Source organism: Zingiber officinale, chromosome 2A (genome assembly GCF_018446385.1).
Source record: "Zingiber officinale cultivar Zhangliang chromosome 2A, Zo_v1.1, whole genome shotgun sequence".
Taxonomy (NCBI): Eukaryota; Viridiplantae; Streptophyta; class Magnoliopsida; order Zingiberales; family Zingiberaceae; genus Zingiber; species Zingiber officinale.
In genome coordinates this window covers 142,560,497-142,583,075 of record NC_055988.1, presented here as the reverse complement: position 1 = coordinate 142,583,075, position 22,579 = coordinate 142,560,497, and the positions used below count along the sequence as shown (strand labels likewise).

Here is a 22,579-nt window from a genome sequence, read left to right as displayed (position 1 = left end):
ACTTGGTCAACATTCCATCTACCTCACCTGACGGTCCGTCTGACTCAGCTTTCGGACCAGATCAATTTGGCGCTGTCTGTGGAAACACATGCACCTGTTCCAGACGTGAAGATGGACGACGTCGGGAGACTCTCTTCCTTTATCACAATCCCGGAGGATCTCGACGCACATATTATCTTCTGTCTTCACTCCACCGGTATTCGGGAGTCGAGGGATCAAGTGGAGCTTCAGCTGGCTGACAGGTTAGTTTTTTCGTTATATTTTTTCCCTGACTCCACGGGTATTTGGGAGTCAAGGGGCCGAGACAATCCCTTAGCGGGTTGGCACGACTCTCCGACCAGGTACGATTACCAGCTCTGCTCTCTCTTTTATACGGTTATAGGAGCTGCTAAAGCTCCCTGATAACAGAGTAAGTTCCTAGTTCCTTGATCAAAGACTAGAGTCTTTGATTTTTGATCGGACACTAGGGGCCCAACTCCTCACTCTTACACTAGGGGCCCAACTCTCCGCTCATATATTAGGGGCCTCGCTCTTTAATTACAGGCTAGGAGCCTTACTCTCCAATCAGGGATCAGGACCCAGCTCCTCGATCAGGTGTGTTATAGGCTCTGCACCCTTCACCATAAGGCTCTGCATCCTCTTACTACTACAGACTCTGCACCCTTCATCATGGGGCTCAGTCCCCTCTTACTGCTATAGACACTTTACTCTATCATTAGTATATGCTCTGTCTTCACCTGTTTTGCAGCATCTTCCGCCTACAGGTTCTGCTCCCTACAGTCACGGTGCTCTGTTCCTATTGTTACGGACTCTGCTCCCTTGTGTGGCTATGGACTTCACTCCCTCTGATGGTCAGGGCTCATATTATCATCCTCTCCCCTCATTCCATGGGTATTTGGGAGTTGAGGGATCGAGACAGATCCTCAGTCAGGTGACACCACTTCGTGATCAGGTATGATAAATGCTTTATTCCCTTATATTGCTACAGGCTCCGCTTCTATGGGCTTCAAGGCTTATCCTCCCCCGTTCGGGGTTGAGCGGTTTTCACTGGTCTTGGACCAGCTTATTGGATTTCATATCTCCCTTGTTTGGGGTCGAGCGATTGTCACTGGTCTCAGACCAGCTTATTGAATTTCTTATCTCCCCTATTCGGGGTTGAGTTATCGCCACCGGTCTCGGACCAGAGTATCATTACTGGTCTCGGACCAACGCCATCGCCACCGATCTCGGACCGGAGTATCATTACTGGTCTCAGACCAACGCCATCGCCACCGGTCTCAGACCGGAGTATCATTACTGGACTCGGACCAGCGCCATCGCCACCGGTCTCAGACCGGAGTATCATTACTGGTCTCGGACCAGCGCCATCACCACCGGTCTCGGACCGGAGTATCACTACTGGTCTCGAACCAGCGCCATCGCCACCAGTCTCGGACCGGAGTATCCCAGACTCTCGCCCCAGTGCGAGTTATAAGTGAGCAAGGCTCTCACGCCTAACGACCGAGTTGCTCGGTCGGCTGTCCCAGGCTCTCGCCCCAGTGTGAGTTATAAGTGAGCAAGGCTCTCACGCCCAACGACCTTCCCGGTCGATCATCCCAAACTCTCGCCCTAGTGCGAGTTATAAGTGAGCATGCTCTCACGCCCAATGAGCTTTCGGTCGGCACTCATCACTCTACTCACTTGCCGCTATGCCCGACACTCATCATGCTCACCGCTCACTTACAGCTCCGCCTGACCCGCATCACACTTGATTCACTTGCCGCTTTGCCCGACACTCTCAGCTCACGTTTTCGCTCACCGCTGTTGCTCGGTCGGCACTCACCGCTTCACTCGCACGCTCTGCTCAATGCTCATCATTCGCGTTTCGCTCATCACTGTTGCCCGATCGGCGCTCACCGCTCCACTTGCCGCGTTGCCCGACACTCGCCATTCACGTTTCGCCCATTGCGGTTGTTTGGCCGTTTGCTCGATCGCTCGCTGGTACCACTCGACTACTCGTTTTACGCCGACCAACATATCGCTTACTGGCTTTCTCGGTTGTGTACTCGACATCGCTCGCTCGTTTTTATTTTGTCCAATAGGCATTCTCTCTGTTTCCTGGTCGACATTGTTCGATTGCCTGGTCGTGATTTATTGACGCTCAGTTGCTCTCACGACTTTGCGCGTCCATCATTCTCTTTATTGCTTGGTTACAATTCACTATCGCTCGGTCAACACTCGCTCGATCACGCTTTTTATTACCAGGTCGCGATGCATTATCGCTCGGTCGAAACTCGCTCTGTCGACACTCGCTCAATCACGCTTTTTATTACCAGGTCGTGATTCATTATCGCCTGTTCGCGATTCACTATCGCTCGGTTAGCATTCTCTCGGTCGTGCTCACGGCTCTGCTCGTCGATCATTCCCTCTATGGCCCGGTCGCGATCTATTGACGCTCGGTCCGTACTTTTCTCAGTCGCGCTCACGGCTCGGGCAGTCCTTTTCTCGATCGCGCTCACGGCTTTGCTCACCCATCTTTCTCTCTAGGGATCGGTCATGATTTATTGTCACTCGATCGCACGCTCGACACCACTCGCTCGACATTCTTGATCACTCAGTCGACACTTTTCGGTCGCCTGATTGTCGCTCGATCATTTTACTCAGCATCTCTCGACCGTCTGCTCGATATCTCTCGACATTCGCCAGATTGCTCTTTCGACACTCGCTCGATATGTCTTTTGTCGCTCGGTTGACGCTTATTCTTTTCGTAGCTCTACCGGGTATTCTGCGTCGCCACAGCTACTCGTTCGACGTGATAAGACAAGCCTAATGAGCTGATTCCCCGTGCGGTAGCGATTTTGTTTTGAGCTTGGTCTAGTCAGTCGAACTTGCGCCTCCTTCGACTAGACTTGAGTGGGAGGCTTGTGATGTGGATATGGTTTTGGGGTAAAAGAGTGATTTAGAGGGGAGGGAGGGGCATTATTGTCTTTGCACTGTATAGGGCATTAAAGGAGAGAAGGTGCATTGTTCGGTCGGGGGGGGGGCTTCTTGGTGGAATGGACGCCGCCGCCAACAGCGGCTTCTTTCTCCTCTCTCGGATTCCTCGCCGACGTCAACGTCGACGTCGATCGCCGCCTCTTCTCCTCTCCCTCTTCTCCTTGCGACGCTGTCAATGGATCGACCCACGGCCAACCTTTCTTCCTCCGGATTCTCCTCACGACGTCACCACCGAGCATATCTCACGACGCCGTAACTCGTGCTCTTTGTCGCCGGGCAGACCACTGCTTTCCTCCGGCTCGTCCTCGCTGCGCCGTTGCCAGGCAGACCACTGCCTTTCCTCTCCTCCTCGCTGCGCCATTGTCGTCTCCTCCTCGCTGCGCCACTGCTGGCTCCTCCTTGCTGCGCCGCCGCCGGCAGACCGCCACCCCTTTTATCGCTCTCATGCACGCTGCTGCCGAGGCCGGGACAGAACCATCTCCTCTCTCCCGGTCCATACGCAGCAGCTTCTCCCGCCGGCAGTCATCGGGGCTGTGCCTTCCCTAACCAGCAGCCCCCACGCGCCCAACAGTCCACGTGCCGACCGTCCTTACATCGATTTCGTCTCGGCTCCAATTTCGTTTCGCTGTGTGTCGGCCTTCGTGCCGTTATCTCGTTCCATCTTCATGTGTTGTGGTGTTTTAGCCTTTGTGCCTTGGTTATTGTTGAGTGTCACTGATTTGACAGTATTCCGCTCCTGTCGTTAGTTCCCAACCTGCGTGCCGATATTAGTTCCCGGCATGCGCACCGATATGAGTTCCTGGTCTGCGTACCGGTGTCTTATCCCGGTCTGCGTACCGGTGTCTTATCGCGGTCTGCGTACCGATCTCGTGTCCCGGTCTGCGTACCGATATTATATCCCGATCTGCAGCTCGTCTTCCGGATCAGTGCATCGTTCAGCTTCTCGTCGTCAGATCCAGCTCTCCATCCTGATCGAAGTCATCCACTCTTCCGGGTCGCGACAACTCGAGCCGCGTCCCATCCGAGGGCGCCTCCTGGGCCAGGGTATACCCTCCGTTCATATTCTATGCATGTTTTATTATTTTATGGCTTAGTCTTGTACTCATATATTCGTTGGATCTGCCTCGAGCATCGGGGTATCGGGGGCCGGGTCAACCTGGTCGCTGGCTGCATGTAGCGTTGACCAGAGGACTTTTGAAGACTTGGTCAACACGGAAGCCCTCTCAGCACACCCCCCCTCCGAGACGCTGCGACTCGGTCAACATTCCATCTACCTCACCCGACGGTCCGTCTGACTCAGTTTCCGGACCGGATCACCCACAAAATCTTCTGCCATCGCCTTGTCTATTATAATTTCAATCAACCAATTAAGGTTTTCAACTTGCCTATAGACCCTTTCAATCAGAAGCTTTGTTTCTTTCCTCTCCTTGCTAAACGCCACTGGATTGTTTTGGTAAATTGAGCTCTCGGACAGGAGGCCATTCACTAAAGACCTGATCTCCTGGCCATTCACTAAAGACCTGATCTCCTTTCTTGCGTTACTAATTGTTGCATTTGTGACAGATTGAATCAGCTGCAATGCAAGATAATCTGAGTAGTTACAATATTGTCGATCTAATTGAGTTAGTACATTTTGGCACATTACTTCATCAATTTTACACTTTGCGAACAACCTCTTCAACTTCTCTTCCTCTGCCTCAGTCCGTGGAACAACTTCAATATAATTGAGACAGAACCTGATACCTTTGTCAACTGTAATTGTCGTACATACCTTCTCCAGTAATGGCAAGACAACGTCCATAGCTGCTGTACTTTCAACTATTTTTACTAGCTTCTCTCCACTATTATCGTCGTCTTCATCGTCTCCTCATTCAGGTTACTCGGAGAGAGCAGCAGCCTCTTTGCGGAGTCTTGATAACTCATTCTTTTTGATCTTCTCGGGTATTAAATTTGCATGTATATTATATTTTACTAGTTTGGATTCATTTTGAGCTTGGATATGATTTATCTTATATTTGTGGAATTATGGCTAACTATTTGAATGTGATCTTCTTGTAGGCAACCAAGGGAACATGCACTCGGATCACATTTGGAGTCAAAGCTAGGGCTAAAGGAAGAGAACCAATCCAGTTTAATCTGGACTCTTCTTTCAAAATTTGAGGAGATGTGAGCCATATATCACTATCTGGTCCATCCAAGTCAAAGAGAATAGATCATCACCTTGATCTAGATCTAAGTCTTTGGATTAACATCTGAACTCATCATCACCATTGGATTAGATTTGAGGGTTACCCGTCGTTGATTGAAATTTGGATCAAAGGTTTGGATCATTAATTTTGAAGAGGGAGCAGAGGGCACGTGAACAACTTCACCTTGTTCCTCCGCCGATCGTTGGCCACTGGAGCTTCATCAACCATCCACTTGGGTGTTAAGGACTTTTCCTTCCCTATCCATTCCATCCAGCTCCGGTGTTCCATTGGCGTTCCATCACCTTCACAATTTGGGGCTGCGACATTTGACGGAGAACAGAGACACGGGCGCGAAGCAAGGAGACACCTACCAACCGCCACTGCAAGCCACAATGAGGTCAAGGGTTTTCTCCTTTCTCATCTATCCACACTCCTCCTTTGTGGTAAAGAAGAAAGGGGCTTATCTACTTCATCTAGTGCCATCATCGAGCTCTGATCATTTTCTCCAACCAATCATCCATCGTCGGCATTCATCATCATAGATCTTAGCTGAGATGATCATCGGAGTTATGAGGGTGATAGGGCTTTTCCATCACCTTCTGAATTCTACATCAACCTATTCAGATCATCACCCCATTTTCATTTCAGTGTAGCGATATCTCTGATCAACTTCCTCTAATTCTCTTTACAACCACTCCGATTAGAACGAGCTAGGGTTTGATTTGTAAGCATCATCAGTATTAAGGTTTCATTTATGGTTGTATGTTGCTTCCTTTCATGTGATCAATGTGATGAGGCCATGCTCTCTTATACACTCCCATTTGAATGCAAATTCATTCTTAGTTTAGTTGATTTGCATTTGATAGTTGGTTATGTTGCTGTTCTCATTTGATTCTCGTTCAATAGTAGATTAGGCTAGTTTAGTTTCTTTCTCTTAAACTTTATGAGTTGATTTCAATTCTCAGTATAGTTTATTTTGGAAGTTCTATCAATTGTATGATCTTTAGTTTCCTTGCTTTATACTTTCCTGAATTATTTTGCAATGTAGTTTAGCAATTCTCGGTTTCATTAGTTGCATTACTTTGTGTTTGCCATCATCTCTTCCATATTTGTAGTTTAGTGAATTTTGACTTCTGTCCATTGCATTAGTTCATTCTTTTCTCTTAGCTTTAGCATTTGAAAATCTCAACCCTAGTTCTGAATAAATTCTATCCTAAGATTTGAATTCACTAGTTACATTCTTTGTGAAATACGATCCGAGTTGCCTATACTGCATTAGCATAGAAAGGAATTTGGGTATATTATTTGTACCTATTTCATGATAAAAATTCGATTTATCAAGCCTCACTAGTTCCTCACAACAACATTTCAAGATTTAGGTTTTGTGGTCTATTCCTCCGTTATCATTGTGTTCTAGGAAATAGAGTTTCCTTGGTGCATTCTGTCAAACAACTCTTGTGAATCATCCGACATGTCCAGCTTTGAGGGATTGGATCCTCTGGTCCATAAATGCTGGACCAGCATTTGTATTGGTGGGAGGCAATGACCCCCACCTGTTAAACAAGTGGGGGCCATGACCTCCCACCAATCAGCCTGCCCTAGTCCAGGAGAGGACCAGGGCAAGCGGTCCAGAGGATCTCTGCCCCATCTTTGACAACCTGCTAATCATAGATAGTGAGTCCTTGTCCTTGACGAAGGACATCATCTCCTCTTTAAAATAGGCAGTGTTATTAGGAGGAACCACAGCTAGTTCCTGCTTTGATTCAGTGGAGCCATATGCATATTCAGGTGGGATAGTAACTAGGGCAACATCTCATTCCTTTATTACTTGACCTTGGCCGAGCTTGGACTTGGAGGGTGTACCTCGATTGTAGTTGGAATCAAACTTAGTCCCATCAAGCAGTGTCCCAGTGTAGTGCACTTCAACCTCGTCTCCAACCTCAGGCATGTCCCAGCCTTCCTCCTCCTTGACAAGCTTCTTCTTGAGGCCCTCTTTCCCGATCTCCTTCTTCTCCAGCTTGAGATCCAGGTCGAAGTTCCTAATGGCGACAGTCTTGGCGGCCTCAACGTCGGCTACCTTGGCTTGGCGTAACCACTCCGACTTCTTCACGGTGAGTTGTGCATCGGCAGTTACAACTTCTGCATCTTGCTCGGCCTAGAACAACTTCACTTCGGTCTGGACCTTGGCCCCCTCTTCCACTTGCCGCTTAGTTACCATGATTTACCTCTTTCGTATTGGTCCTGGGGTGGGCAGGTGGGCGGCGTGGGGAGCAAGCGTAATTATCTTTTGCCACATAAGTATGCTTTGATCTCTATGTCAATCTTGGTGGCATTCTGCCACGTCCAGCCGTCGCCCTCCTTTGACTCCATCTCGCAGGAACAGAAGCTTGATCATTTTGTTTTGACTTGTCAAAATTGTCTGTTCGAGATAAACACAGTACTTCTATAAGCAGCATTGGCAATAAGCTCATCTACAAAGTGAAGGCATACAACTATAAACAATTAAATGGATGCAGCATGAGACAAGAACAATCAAAGCATGAAGCATGAAAAAAGGTTAAAAATTTCTGCTAAGAAAAAGAGTATAGAGTAAATATGATAAAACCAGTAGCAGTATTCAACAAAAAATTCATTCACTAAACCCACAAGCAGGGCAATTCACTTTCTTTCATGCAAATCCAACAGTGAACTTTGGAACAGTGGAGGAACAGACTGTCACTAACAACAGTTAGAGTTCACACAATACTGAAAGATTTGAACAGAATGTCATCAGTTTAGTTATAGTAAAGCAAACTTCACATAGTTCGAGAATATCCATTCAGAGTTTATTTAGGCACTGAGAAATGGAATCTCACACCGAGTTATATTCAGGATAAGATACAATAGAAGGCATAATAAAACTCATTATTTCGACCAGGGTTCTCCCAATTGTAACAGATCCGTAGTAGTAGAAGAATTCAACCACGGGCAAAAAAACACAAAAATCACAAGACAGAATAGATCTAAGGAAATCGGCAAGCAAACCCCAACAACGTTTCCACCTTTGGCAAATCCAGTGCCAGGGCACTAGTAACGATCCCCAAACACCACAGATAAACTGGAAGCACGAATCAGAAGCGCCGAAAATAAACAAAACGAAAGAGGAACTTTAACCAGTTCATTCTATATTTCAAAATCAAACGAATTCAGATCATCGAATAATTTGAAATTCAACAACAAAACCAACTAATTAGCGCAGTGGTTCAATGAAAAGAAACAAAAATCTTAACTTTAGAACTGCATAGCGAAGTCAACAAGTAAAGAAGGGTACCGTGATATTGGCCGGAGTAGGCGGACATCTCGATTAGAGAAAGCAAAATCAAACTAGAACACTAAGGAATTGCATGGATGAGAGGATTACCGAAGGGAAGATCGACTCGTGGGTATTAATAGGAGGCGATGAGGGGAGGATTGGATCAGATTTCACGCTGCGGGTGGTGGCGTAGGGATTTTAGAGCAGAACTTGTGACTGCCTGTCGTTCTTCCCACACCCAACTTTCATGTCCCACAGCAGTTAATGGGAACCACTAGACCGTAAAAATAGGTAGGCAGAAATTTGAGTATCAGTAAAAGCGTAGAAAATATGTTACTTTTTGGTTTCACTCACATTGAAGCAACTCCTTCCCTTACAACGGCTCTCTGGTTTCCAGGTTGGACATTTTTTTTCTCATTGGATGGTATTATTTTGGGTCAAGTCTCTTGAATTGCCTTTTATATATATATATATATATATATATATATATATATACACAAATACTACCCTACGGTGCTTTTCTGTGGTTTGGTGCGATAGAGGTGACCCCAAGGATGATGTGGAACGCGTGAGAGAGAGTGTAAACACGTCAAAATTCAAAAACGCCACGACTCCTTCCTCTTTCAAAAAGCCCTAGCTGTGAACAACAACACCTTCTCGTAGCCGCACCTCCCTCTCGCCTACGAACGCCTTCACCGCGAGAAGATCTCCGTCGCCCTGAGCTTTCTCAGCCCACAGCACCTGCCCTCTCGCCTGCGAGCGCTGCATCGGGTCTCCCTCCCTTGCCGCGCCTTCCTCGCTGTCGCCTACGTCTCAACTGACGAGAGCCCTAGCTTTTGTCTCCCCGCGCCTGGGTTCCTCGCCGTCACGAAGTCTCACAGGTGCCCTTCCATCCCTAATCAGTTGCCGGTGGAAACGAGGTACTTTGCAATCTGAATCTTTACATGACTAGCTTCTTTCGATCTTCAATCAAGATCTTTGCAAGACTGTTATAATTAATTTCCCAAAATTTATTACTCACTAGTCTTGATGAAGTTTTCCTTAACTTGTTATTTTTTACTTATTTTTTATTTCATGTGGCCCTGATATTGTCTACCTTAAGGTGTATTGAGCAACATCTTAGGATTGTTTCTCGATTACATTACTATATAAAAGGAGAAATTTATTATAAGACTTCTCATTTTTATAAAATAGAATATCTCAACATCTTAGGATTATTTCCAGATCTAATGCTAGCTATATGCTTAGAATCCATAGAAGAGTAGGGTTCAATCTCCATGAGCCTATTGGACAATGATCTTCTCAGTCCATTCCTTCTCCTCCCTATTTCTGATCTCAACCAACGTGGAAAGTCATTCATCGAACCTATAATTACGATGATAATCTTCTCACAAACTAGATTTGCAAGAACCACAATCACTTCAAGCTCCATCGAAGAAGATGCATCCACCAAGAAAACTATATTTGCAAGAGTCACTTAGGGCCTGATATCATGAGATATCATGATATCAGGCCCTCGACCCTCTTTGAGTTTCATATTCACAATGGCATGATTTTGCGCTCATCAATGAAACTTAATGATATTCACAATGGGTTTCGTATTAGGCCCTCTTTGGGTTTCATATTCAAAATGGGGTTCTATTTTCAATCGATATTGAATTAACAACAACAATGACACAACCAAGCCTTTCCAATAAGAAAATCTTGACTGATCTATTTAGTTTTTGTGAATTTTATTTTGTTATTCTGCTTTATAAAAATGTTAATGCTTAATGTCTTTGTCTAGTTAATTGGAATAGTTGTTGTTTATTTATCTATTTATCTGTTATCAGATATAATGCGAAGGCGCCCAAAAATGGATGAAAATAGAGTTGATGATCAGGAATTCATTCCCCAAGTTGCAGATGATTGAAAGCTAAAATTGGAATGGAATTCCCATCACTAGAGGATGCATATGGGTTATATAACCAATATGCACGAGAAACCGGATTTAGTTCAAGGAATAGCACAAGAAGGAAAAACAAGATGACAAATGAAGTGACATGGAAACAAATTATATGCTTTAAAGAAGGATATACAAATCTAATGCGGAACAATAAACAACCAAACCCTGATCAACTAACAAGGGAAAGAGCACGTGGTGCAGTTAGAATGAGTTGCAAGTCAAATATTACATTTGTCAAGAAATAGATAGGACCTAATTGGGTTGTCTGTAACTTCATAGAAATCCATAATCATCCGCTCCCGACTTCATCAAAGGTGCATATGCTACACTCACATCGTAGTATTTCACTAGCCAAGAAAGCATTGACAAAACAGTTTTCAGAGGTCAATGTACCAACTTGTCAACAAATACGTTTATTAGAGATGAGTGGATAGGTTGCATAAAAAAAGATATTAGAAACTTAAGAGAAATCTAAGAGATAAATAAAGGGGTATTGATGCTGAAATACTGATCGAGTTTTTTTATATCTGAGCAAGAGAAGAATTTAGCTTTTTTCTTTAATTACGAGACTGATTCAGATAATAGATTTAGTAGGTAGTTTTGGGCTGATCATGTACTAAGAAGGACATACAATGTATTTGGTGATGTAATTGTATGTGATACAACATATAACACCAACAGATATGGCTTGATTTTGACACTATTTGTAGGAGTTAATCATCATTATCAGATAATTCTTTTTGGTTGCGTGTTTCTTAGTGGTGAGAGAATTGAGTTTTTTGTTTGGTTGCTTGCAAAGTTTTTAAAAGTCATGCCTAAAGGTGCACCAAATATTATCATCATTGATCAGGATCTTGCTATGACAAAAGCTATTGCACAGGTTTTCTCTCAAACAGTGCATCGATATTGTTTGTAACATATATTGAACAAATTCCCAGATAAATTAGACCCTTTGACTTTTTGAAATCACTATCACAGCATAAAGAATGTTATTGGAAATTCTACAACACCTGTTGAGTCTGAGAAGTCATGGGAAGAGACTATCAAGTGCGCTAACTTAGAGAAAAATGATTGATTGTCCTTGATGTATGAATTGCAACACAGATGGTGCCAACATATTTTAGTCATGTATTTTTTGTAGAAATGTCAAGTAGTTAAAGATCTAAAGGCTCACATGCATTTTTCAAGAAATATGTCTCAAATAAGAACTCATTAATGAATTTTATCACACATTTTAATAGAGCACTGAGACACCAAAGACATAATGAGTTAGTTGCGGACTATATTGATATGAATGAGCATCCTAAGGTTAAGACAACCTGGCCAATGAAAACTCAAATGGTTAAGCTGTAACAAAAAAGAAATGGTTAGAGTTTCAAAGTGAAATGAACGAGAGTCATAGTTATTATGTGCAACAGACATTTACAGGAGTTGGCTCAACGGTTTATCATGTGATGAAATTTCAAAGTTCTTCTTCCTCAAAATCAAGAGTGCTCACGCATGACAAACAAAGGGAGTACATATCGTGTAGCAGCATGAAATTTGAGTTTGAGGGCATTCCATGCAGACATATGTTAGCTTTTTTTTTTCATATCAACTAAGTGTTTCTTTTGCCTGATACATATATACTTAAAAATGGACACGAGATGAAAAAGTTGGAGCAATATATGCTTTAGGGGAGCAAAATGCATTACAAGAAAAATGCTCATAGATTCCGGTGGAACAACAACTGTTTTAAGCAATTTTCGGTGCCTTTGAGTATTTTAAACCGTTTTTTTTTCAAAAAATGGTGTCTATAAGTGCATATTTGTGCTCATAGACACCGATTTTTTTAGCCGATGTCTATGAGTGTCCTTTTTTCGGTAATAAACATCAATTTTAACAGCGCTTTTTAAAATCTGATGTCTATGAACGTTTCCTTGTCCTATCGATGAAACCGTACAGTAAAAAAAAGGCTATTAAAAGTGAACACACAAATTTCCCAGTTCGGATCCTCTGTCCCGAAGGTGCCTCTGTCCCGGTGTCCCGAATAGAAAACGACAAAAAAACGTGCCAAACATGTGCCTTTGCTCCTTCTCTCTCTGTCCCGTGTAAACACTCGCCGAAGCTCTCAGAAACGAACGCAACTCCAAAGCTGTGCCCTAACCCAAACTCCAGCCAACCCCGCTGCTTCCGCCGGCGCCGTTGACACCTTCTCTGTGCTTTGCTCTCCCAAAACCCGCGACGCCCCATAAGATTACTGTGCTTTGCCCTAAAATCTTTCCTCCCCAAACCTTTGGCGTCGTCGACTCCAGCAGCGGCGTCGTCGACTCCAGCAGCCATCTCGGCCACTCCAGTAGCTCCGGCTTCCCCTCCCTTTGAGGGTCCAGCAACTCCAGCTTGATCTCCCGAACTCGACGGTAGCTTCATCTTCATCCAGCTTGGTATACTTGACGGTCGCCGACAGCTTCATTTTCATCCAGCTTGGTATGCTTGACGGTCGCCGGCAGCTTCATCCAGCTTCTCCTCCCGAACTTGACGGTCGCCGACAGCTTCATCTTCATCCAGCTTGGTATATTTTTCTTCCTCCCCTTTACCATTCTTCCTCCCCTTCTCCAGCAAATATCTCTGTTTCTGTAGTTTGATTTGGGTGAAAATAAAACATAAGAAATTGGAACCTGCAGTCCTCAAATTTTGATATATATATTTGTGGTATGGTTTATCATACTTGTGCATTCCATTTTGATCTATATATTTGTGGAAAATTTTAATATGCTGCATTCCTTTATCTTTTAATGCTACCTAAGCGCTTTAGAGGTTTAGAGCTCGTTAAATTGATTAAACATGGTACTATATTAGTTCTTTTTGCACCTAATATTATGAATATACATTTCTTGATTGTTTTTTTCAGACCTATTTGTAATTATCATGGACTTGTCATTAGTTGAATCTACAAGTTGTCGTAGGTTGAGTTTTGATGTAAACAAAGACTGTCAGGATGATGAGTTTGATGTTATTAATGAGGATATGGACTCTACCATGTTATTGATGAGTTCTGACCAATCTATCACAGAAGAATTGATACCAAAAATAGGTATGGAATTTAAGACAGAAGAGAAAGCTTATGAATTTTATTTGAAATATGCTAAACAAGTTGGATTTAGCGTAAGAAGGAGCAAAAGCCACAATGATAAATCAGGTAAATTAGTTGACAGAATTTTTTGTTGTAGTGCACAAGGTAAAAGGGGAAAAGACAAACGAGATGTTTATGTGAAATCAAGTCGTCCTGAAACAAGATTTGGTTGTGAGGCTAAAATGAAGATTAGTTGTCGAAATAATGGCAACTTGACTATGGAGCAATTTGTTAAAGAGCATAATCATTATCTTTCAAGTCCAAACAAAACTCATCTCTACAGATGTCATAGGAATATATCTTCTTCTGCGGCGATACAGATTGAGATGGCGAGTGATGTGGGAATCCCTCCAAAAGCATCTCATGATCTTATGGTGAGACAAGTAGGTGGGAGAGAGAATTTAGGTTTTATTCCTGAAGATTACAAAAACTACTTGCGATCCAAAAGAACAAGAAATATGAGAGTTGGTGATACAGGAGGTGTATTGGAGTTTTTGCAGAAAATGCAGTTTGATGATCCCAATTTTTTTTACTAAAGTGTTGTTAAGGTTTCATCCTCATTCTTACTAAAGTGTTGTTTATTTTTTGTCGTTATATTTGAGAAAGTATATAGAATGAAATCATTCTATTTTTTTTGTATAACAGGATGTAGAAGAGCATTATGAAAGTATATCGAGCATGCCAAGTGTAGAATGTCAACGGATGATCAATCAAGTTAATGATTACTTTATTATGTTAACTAAAATAATTATGTTATCACTATCTAAAACTATATTTTATTGTTTTAGCCTACAAATTATAGCTGTGTTGAAGGTTTGAGTATGGCCGAAACTCAATTTCCACCACTTTTGTCAACACAACTGTCTCAGGTTCACTCTGATAATGATTATTTTCAGACAAGTAATAGGGAAGGATGGTAAGAAATCAACCATGTTTACACCTTTGTTGTTTTTTTAACCATTTTTCATAAGATTAAATTTGTTGTATCAGTATGCTAAATGTATGTTCAAACTGAGATTCTGTACTGTCACCAAGGCTTTCAAGGTTGATACAAGCATGGAGGTGAATAAGTAGGAAAGCATAATGATTGTGTGTAACATAATGTGTTTTGACATGAATTAACAGTGATATTTGATTACTAAACGTGTTTACTAACAATCGAAATATAAACTTCAGAAATTGTCCAGGAACTTATGATCTACCAATGTGGATCAACATGAATTAACCGTGACACTTGGTTTTATTAAGCTTGTGTTTTACTAATAATTGATCTTCATCTCATTATATGATATAAACTTCAGATAACTTTTCATTGTATCATGATTTTCCGAACAATTGTGTACCTGGGATAGGAACCACATCATCTCCTTGATGCAGAACCCAAGCTAGAGCTAGTTGAGCAGTGGAACATTAATGTCTTTTGGTCAGATTCTCTACTCGATCAGTGGAATATTGGTCTTGAATAGTCAAGAACATTGCACAAATTGATCCTTAGTGACCAGTATGTGGGAACCAATTTATGACAATCCATCCAGTTAAACATCACCAAAATTGCTCAAGAAATGTTACAGTTATAAGAGACCATACCAAATTTGATATATGATATTTGATATTTGATATTTTCTTATTATATATATGTTATTTGATAAGATTTTTAGTAGCATCTTCCATTTTTAGTAGAGTTACATGGCTTTCCTTGTTTTTTTTTTCTCTCCAGGTGCTTCAATGGTGTGGACGTTACTACAATGGAATGCACATCAACTAAAGAACACCACAAAGAGTGATTGATGTCAATATAGGCATCGTCGGCATCAAGTTACAATGGAATGCAAACAAATATTTTGTGCTAAATATTTTGTGGAACTTTTGTGGTTACCATATTTTTGTGAACAAATAGCTTCTGTGTTGTATTCTGATCATGTAATGGTAATCAATCGAATTGTGAACAAATAGCTTATGTGGTCATGTATATTTTGATCATGTAATTTTGATCTCTCACTGATATTACTTGATTATCATGTATATTTTAATGACATCTTTCTCTGTCAATTTTTGTAACTATAGTAAACATATTGTGTGACAATAAGTAGACTGGTGTAATCCAGAATGGTCCTCTCTTGATTATCTTGTGTCCCCATGGTAGTACTTGGTTTATACTTTTAACAACTTTGCTTGCGATGCCATTATGCTCCGTTAGAGCTTGGAAATGTTATGAACCCAATTTGCATTGTTATGGTTTGTGGTGATATATATAGTTGTGTTGCTATACAAGATCAGGCATCTGATATATTGCTTTGTTTTTATGGATCTCGAAAATTTTGACCCTGAGCTAAAAGAGTAGAGGCTCTCTATTGTTGTGAACTAAGGTGTTAAACTAGTGCATCTCAGAGAACAAAGTGATGCATCTATGCAATACTAAAACATTAATGCCTTTTATCATACTTGTACTAGAATTTCATAAACTCAATCATTTTTTCATGAATAATATTGTTGGAAATTTTCTCAATTAATGAGATCCAGATGTTACGGGTTAGTTTATCGATAAATCAATGGCTTAAATCAGTGAGGTTGATTTCAATATGATAATCAAGCCAAAGTATCACCTTTACTCCAGTTCACTCATATGAAGACATAAATTTTAAACCTGAAAATTTCATGGTTTAAAGTTAAAGAGATAAATACAACTTCCAAAAAGGGAAGCGAGCAAACAAAAAGTAGACAAATCGAGAATTACACAAAATATAACATCAAATGGAAGGACTACAGAGTTGCAAACAAAATATAACATCATTCATAATTATACATTACATCACTTGCACTACTTAATAAGACCAACTAATAAACAAAACAAGTATACAGCTAAAAGAGTTAAGTTTACTATTACTAATATCCAGACCATATGCGGTACATTCCAATTTCCCATATTATGTCCAAAATAAGTAATGTGTTCCCTTCCTATCCTTGACTCCGCTCTTGACAACATCCTAAAATGTATATCACTGGTGTCTTCATTTAGTCCAGCATCAGATTTCACCCACTTTAACTATCCATGCTGCTTACATCCATAATATAATTTTCCTGGGTTCTTGATTGATCTAGAGACTAGCACCAATGCATTTAGTCCATAGTCCCTGCATCGTACATTTTCAAATTTGGTATGGTTGATGCTGCTGTTACTTGATGATGCCATTCAATAGCCACCTAATATTCAAAAAAGTTAGATTCGATAAAATTAAATTAAACAATAACAATTTAGATAAGTAATAAAAAATCACACATTTTTATGAAAAATTTGATAAACTTCACTGAAAGTAGCAACAATCATACATTTTTAGTAAAGCGAACAAAATGATAATTGACACCAAACTGTCTCCCAACATGTGATTTTGTCAAGGTAAATTTTTGGTAAAGAGGGAAAAACTATTATGGTAAATTATTTTTTTTTTTAATGTTTCATTATCAAACATGTTACTGCAAGATTTCTTATGATAACAATAAGATCTATTTGTACCAATCATACATTACAAGAGTATATAGAGAATTTTGTCAAGGTAGCCTATGTGATTTTAGTCCTTATTGCGATTCACCTATGAATGTGTCAATCAACACCTTGGAGATTTGCTAGGTGCTAATCTTGTTGGATGTGTTAGCATCTGAAATGGAATGACAATCAACTTCTATATTATGCTGCTTATGTAAAGTAGGATTGTGGATAATGTAGGTAGAAAATTGGTTGTCATAATGTATAAATATAATCACCAGCTTCATCTGCATCTTACTCTGTGCCTGCAATTAAGGCACAGAGTTGCTACTGCATTCCTTTATCTTTAAATGCTACTGCATTCCTCTAATATTAAGTGTTTTGGGCGGTATCTTCTACTAAATTAATATTGTTGCAGAAGCATAAGAAATTGTTTTGCTCGGATTAACTCGTGCAAGAGCCATGATCATTTTGATGCTAAAGAAATTAATAAAAGGCAAGGATTTGATTAGACTAACTATTATTGGAATTGAATCATGTAGAATTATGCTCTGTGAAGAGGTAGAGATAGCTAATACAAGGCTGTAAAAGGTTAAAAATTGTCAACGAAGGGAGATACAAACCTGCTGGAGTCGACGAAGGGAGGGGAAGCCGAAGCTACTGGAGTCGCCGAGATGGTTGCTGGAGTCGCCAAGATGGCACAGATGTAAGGGGTGTCGCGGGCTAATGGAGTCGCCGATATGGCGGAGATGTAAGGGGCGTCGCGGGTTGCTGGAGTCGCCGAAGGTTTGGGGAGGAAAGGTTTTAGGGCAAAGCACAGTAAAAGAAAGGGGTTAGAGTTGCTAGGGAGGAAAGGTGCTGGAGTCGCCGAGATGGCTGTTGGAGTCGCCGAGATGGCGGAGATGTAAGGGGCGTCGCGTCGCGGGTTGCTGGAGTCGCCGAAGGTTTGGGGAGGAAAGGTTTTAGGGCAAAGCACAGTAAAAGAAAGAGGTTGGAGTTGCTGGGGAGCAAAGATTTTAGGGCTGTCGGAGTTGGGGAGGGGACGGAGATGGTTGTCATTGAGTCCGACGGTGCCGGCGGAAGCAGCGTGGTTGACTGGAGTTTGGGTTAGGGCACAACTTTGGAGTTGCGTTCATTTTTGATAGTTCGGATCCTCTGTCTCGAATCCTCTCTGTCCCCATGTCTCACTGCCGATCGGATGGTCCAGATTACATCTCAAGGATGCTGCACACATCTTAAAGATGTCATGATGCCTTGAGATGTAATATGGATCGTCCGATCGACAGTGGGACATGGGGACAGAGAGGATTCGGGACAGAGGATCCGAACTACGTTTCTGAGAGCTTCGGCGAGTGTTTACACGAGACAGAGAGAGAAGGAGCAAAGGCACGTGTTTGGCACGTTTTTTTGTCGTTTTCTGTTCGGGACACCGGGACAGAGGCACCTTCGGGACAGAGGATCCGAACTGCAAATTTCCAGACACCCTAGCTCCCATCAAACTATTTTTTTTTTTTGGCAACGACGAGTGCTCCCCCTCCCTCTTTGGTGACGTCGATGATCGGTTGATCCACTCCAAACGCCTTCGGCTCATGAAGCTCTGTTAAGGCATAACCTACTCTCTCTCCCCTCTCATTTCCCCTACCGTCATTGGTCTGATCTGTGACGCGACGAGGTGCGATGGCCGCCAACCATGTCGGCGAGGCTGAACGCAACCTCGGGCATCGCCTCATGCTGGGGGCGAGGCTGGTTGTGATCAAAAGAGAGCGAGAGAGGAGTATCAGATGCAGGTGGGTCTTCAGTCTTCGACTAGGGTTTTTGGATAGAAGAATAGCAGTTAGTATAAGGAAGAGGTGGGTGTGGCTTGGGACTCGGGAAGGATGGTTTCCACCTCAAGGTTTTGATTTCCTTTTGATGATTAGGGAGGGAGGAAATGCTGTCTGGAGGTACATGCGGAGATTGTTTAAGGACTTGCTGAAGGTTCTTGAAGCCGACATCCAACATGCAAGCACTTTGTATATTGTTGTTGTTTTCCCCCAAATCTAGTTTTGCTACAGATTAACTGGTGCGTTTGATTTTTTATGCATCAAAGTAGTATTTTGAGGCTTTTATCCGTTTCTGATGTTCTCCCTAAAGTTTGTAAGTGGAATTTCTTGCTTTTAGCGTGTTTTTTAAGTCATTATACCAAACTAAAAGAGTGAGGATTGTAGATGGATTCTTTCTGATGATTTCTTATTGTAAATATCGAAAAAAAATACTTTTTCCTCTGTATTCTAAGTTCATAATGTTAAAACCAAGAAAACTGAGCTGGAGTTGTTCTTGTATATTAGAATGGTGGGATTGCTTTTAGGACTCTCTAGGAGTAGACATTTTTCAAAATAAAATTTTGTTTTCAATATTATCTATGGATAGAAAACTTGAATTTCTCATAAATATTATCAATATCTCATCAAACTTATTTTCTCTCCATGTCGATTAATGTTCAGTTTCCTTTATGTTGCTCTATCTCTATTATAATGCTTAATCCTTTTATATTTGCCAATTTTTTCTTGTGTGAGGGCATAAAATGCTACAAAGGAAAATAAACTGTATTACTTATTCACACTGCATATGTCTTCTAATGTTTCTTTCGATTTGCAGGGCTTCAGGCTTTCCCATAGAGTATGATGGTGCATGCCTTCAAATGTGTATGTCCTATAGTCTAGCCGCACACTTATTTCTTTTACCAGTGATTTGGACAGATTGCAATCTGGCCGGGGTGCTTGGACTCTTACGAATTATGATATATAAGGTCTCTAATTCAGCTGCATTATTTCACAAAATTTCAAAACGATTTTATCTTCCAAGTTAGTTGCCTCACCATTTTACTGGTGTTGTTCCTATAAGGACTCACATTGTACAGGTTCATGCTGATGGCTCCATAACCATGTCAACCTGTGAAAAAAAAAGTTACTGTTAGAGAGTTTTATGGTGAGTGCCTCTTTGTATCTTGCAGAAGTTTGAGTGACATTGTTCTATTCTACATGAATTCTTAGTTTTTAAAAAAAAAATGATATTTATTTGCAGCTGTGATATTCCCTTCTTTGCTTCAACTACAAAATGGTTGAGCAAGGTTCATGTTTGAACAAGGTTTTTCTTATCACTGGCATATAGACTTGGTGACAAAATTTTACATATTTCTGATATTTATGTGCAGGGCATTGTGAAACTAATTATTTAGAGATATATTAAAGAAGTCGGTGTCCATAATCTTGAAAGGAACTTAGCTGCTCTGGCTATTAATTCAGTACTTGCTAGAATTATGCATTTGGATGGTGTGTGTGAGATTTATTATAATGCATATATGTATGTGACTATGTGTATAATACTTCGGTATTCATTAGTATTAAAAAATGTCATGAATATATTTCAGGACCAGGAACGTGGAGTCAGAGAGAATATTAAATGTAAACAAATTAAAGTAAAATAGTAGTCACATTATTTTTCATGTGTGTTTAGGCATGCTAGTAATAAGCCTGCAAGAATAAAATTGGTTTGGTGTTTATCATGTGAACATTATCACTTAATTATACCATGTCTTTTTACTAATTAATTAATACTAATTAGTATGTTTGTTTCTTATATGATCAATTTCAATTTGAGTTCTATTGGTAAATTTATCTTTCACCAGTAATGGAGCTAGCAATGGTGATAGTGACTTGAGTATTTAATTTCCATACATTTCTTTGTTTTAGTCTTGAAAATTTCCCTCCTTTTCATGTCATAATTCAGTCAACTATTACCTTTTGAATCTGTAGAATTATCATTTATGAATATGGAAGAATGTTATGAAGCACTAAAATCCGTTGGTGCATTCAAAATATTTCTTTACAAAATAATTAGTACTTGGTTTTACTAATATATTATTTATATGTTTTTACAGTTTACAAATCTCAAGTACTATATCGTAGAAATTGATGAAGTACGGTTCGAGTGGGCTGAATGCATATTAGATTACATTTGAGTAGGAAATGTATTCGATTTTTGAAACCTTTGGATGATGCATGTATTTTCATTGAATGTAATCTATGGATATTGACTTGATGTGTATCTCTACAATATCTATTAGCTTTTTATGTTGCAAGAAGAATATTTATATGTTGGTTAGATTGGTGGATATTGACTTGGTGTGTTTAAATACATTGGTGCATTTTTATTTGTGATTTGCTCAGTGAATTTATAATATTAACATAATTTTATACTATTGGGAATTAGATCAATTTCATACTCTTGCTTGATCACAATTTACAAATAGCAAGAAAAAAAGTATTATTACAGCAATTTTAGCTTAAATGACATCGATTTTTAAATGTTGTCGTTAAGTGATATTACATCAGTCGAAGATCGTTGGCAAAACTAATATTATTAATAGATATTACATCGGTCTTATACCGTTGCTGAAAATGGTGTCGTTAAGTGATACTACATCGGTTAATAATCGATTTCGAAACCAGTGTCGTTAAGTGATATTACATTGGTTACAAACTGATATCTAAAATGTTAGACCTTTTACAGTGCCTTCATAGACATCGATCGATTTTGTCATAGACACCGATGGAAAATCGCTGTCTATGAGCGTTTTTCTTATAGTGATGTCATTTACGATCTAAATTCAAAAAGGTATTTGATGTCGAGACACTCGAGGATATCGTATAAAGCTTCAGTATTAGTTTTTGATGCATCTATGAGTAATGAGAAGACAACCTTCTTGGATGAACAATTTGATTGTATCTACAACAAAATGAAAGAGATGTCCTTTAGTACAATATACAATGATAGAAGTAAAAAAAAAAAATCCATTGATGAGAGCCTTGGTATTATTAATCCTTTTACAGTAAGAACTAAGAGATGTGGAAAGAGATTAAAATCATCAAAGGAGAAATCAACCTTAAATTCAAGGCTTTGTCGTGGATGCGAACCTCGAGGAGTGTCACATGATAAGCGTAATTGTCCCAATTTACAACAAGGGTATGTGTCGATTCTATTTTGTTTTTTTATTATATTTTTTCTTGCAAACACATTTATTTTATTATATATTGTATATGACAATATGTCAATTATCACATTAATTGAAGATAATAATTAATTGAAGATAATAATCATATCAGTCTTGACGACACATATGAACTTGATTTGGGATCTATAGCTGTTATAATCAAAGTTTAATTTGCTAAATTATAATGATTTATTATTTATTGAGTAAATGAAATTAATAAATTATCTTTATTATTGCAGGTTCTAACAACATGCGCTAGAATGTTAAAATTATCTATAGTTGATATTCATTTATTTCCTTTGTTTGTATGTTTTATTGGTTTAGTGCATTTCTTGTATTGAGGTGTTTGTCATGTTATCATTTAAACTGGGTAATTGCATATTTAATGCCTTGACTGCTCATTATATATAATTGGATAAACATTTTATTAATATTTTCAATAACTTCAATAGTTTGTCAACCCTCTCCCTCTATCTACATTAGAATTGCTTTGATGTTTCTTCTTCTTTTTCAGAATTCACTACTTTTTTTTTTCAGAATTCATACTGTTGC

The 22,579-nt window shown here is 40.4% G+C and overlaps 3 long non-coding RNA genes across 3 annotated transcripts; 2 read left to right on the top strand and 1 right to left on the bottom strand.

Moving 5' to 3' along the window:
- Positions 1-3,514: 3,514 nt before the first annotated feature.
- Positions 3,515-6,012, top strand: LOC122042474. The gene is made up of 2 exons (XR_006129261.1): positions 3,515-4,020; positions 5,035-6,012. It is a non-coding gene; the product is annotated as an uncharacterized LOC122042474 (long non-coding RNA).
- Positions 6,013-6,853: 841 nt separating this feature from the next.
- LOC122042473 lies at positions 6,854-8,726 on the bottom strand. Its single transcript, XR_006129260.1, has 2 exons — positions 8,476-8,726; positions 6,854-7,636 (listed from the first exon to the last, which is right to left on the bottom strand). It is a non-coding gene; the product is annotated as an uncharacterized LOC122042473 (long non-coding RNA).
- Positions 8,727-9,031: 305 nt separating this feature from the next.
- On the top strand, positions 9,032-15,543 carry LOC122042471. Its single transcript, XR_006129259.1, has 4 exons — positions 9,032-9,377; positions 14,160-14,228; positions 14,303-14,430; positions 15,232-15,543. It is a non-coding gene; the product is annotated as an uncharacterized LOC122042471 (long non-coding RNA).
- The last annotated feature ends 7,036 nt before the right edge of the window (positions 15,544-22,579 follow it).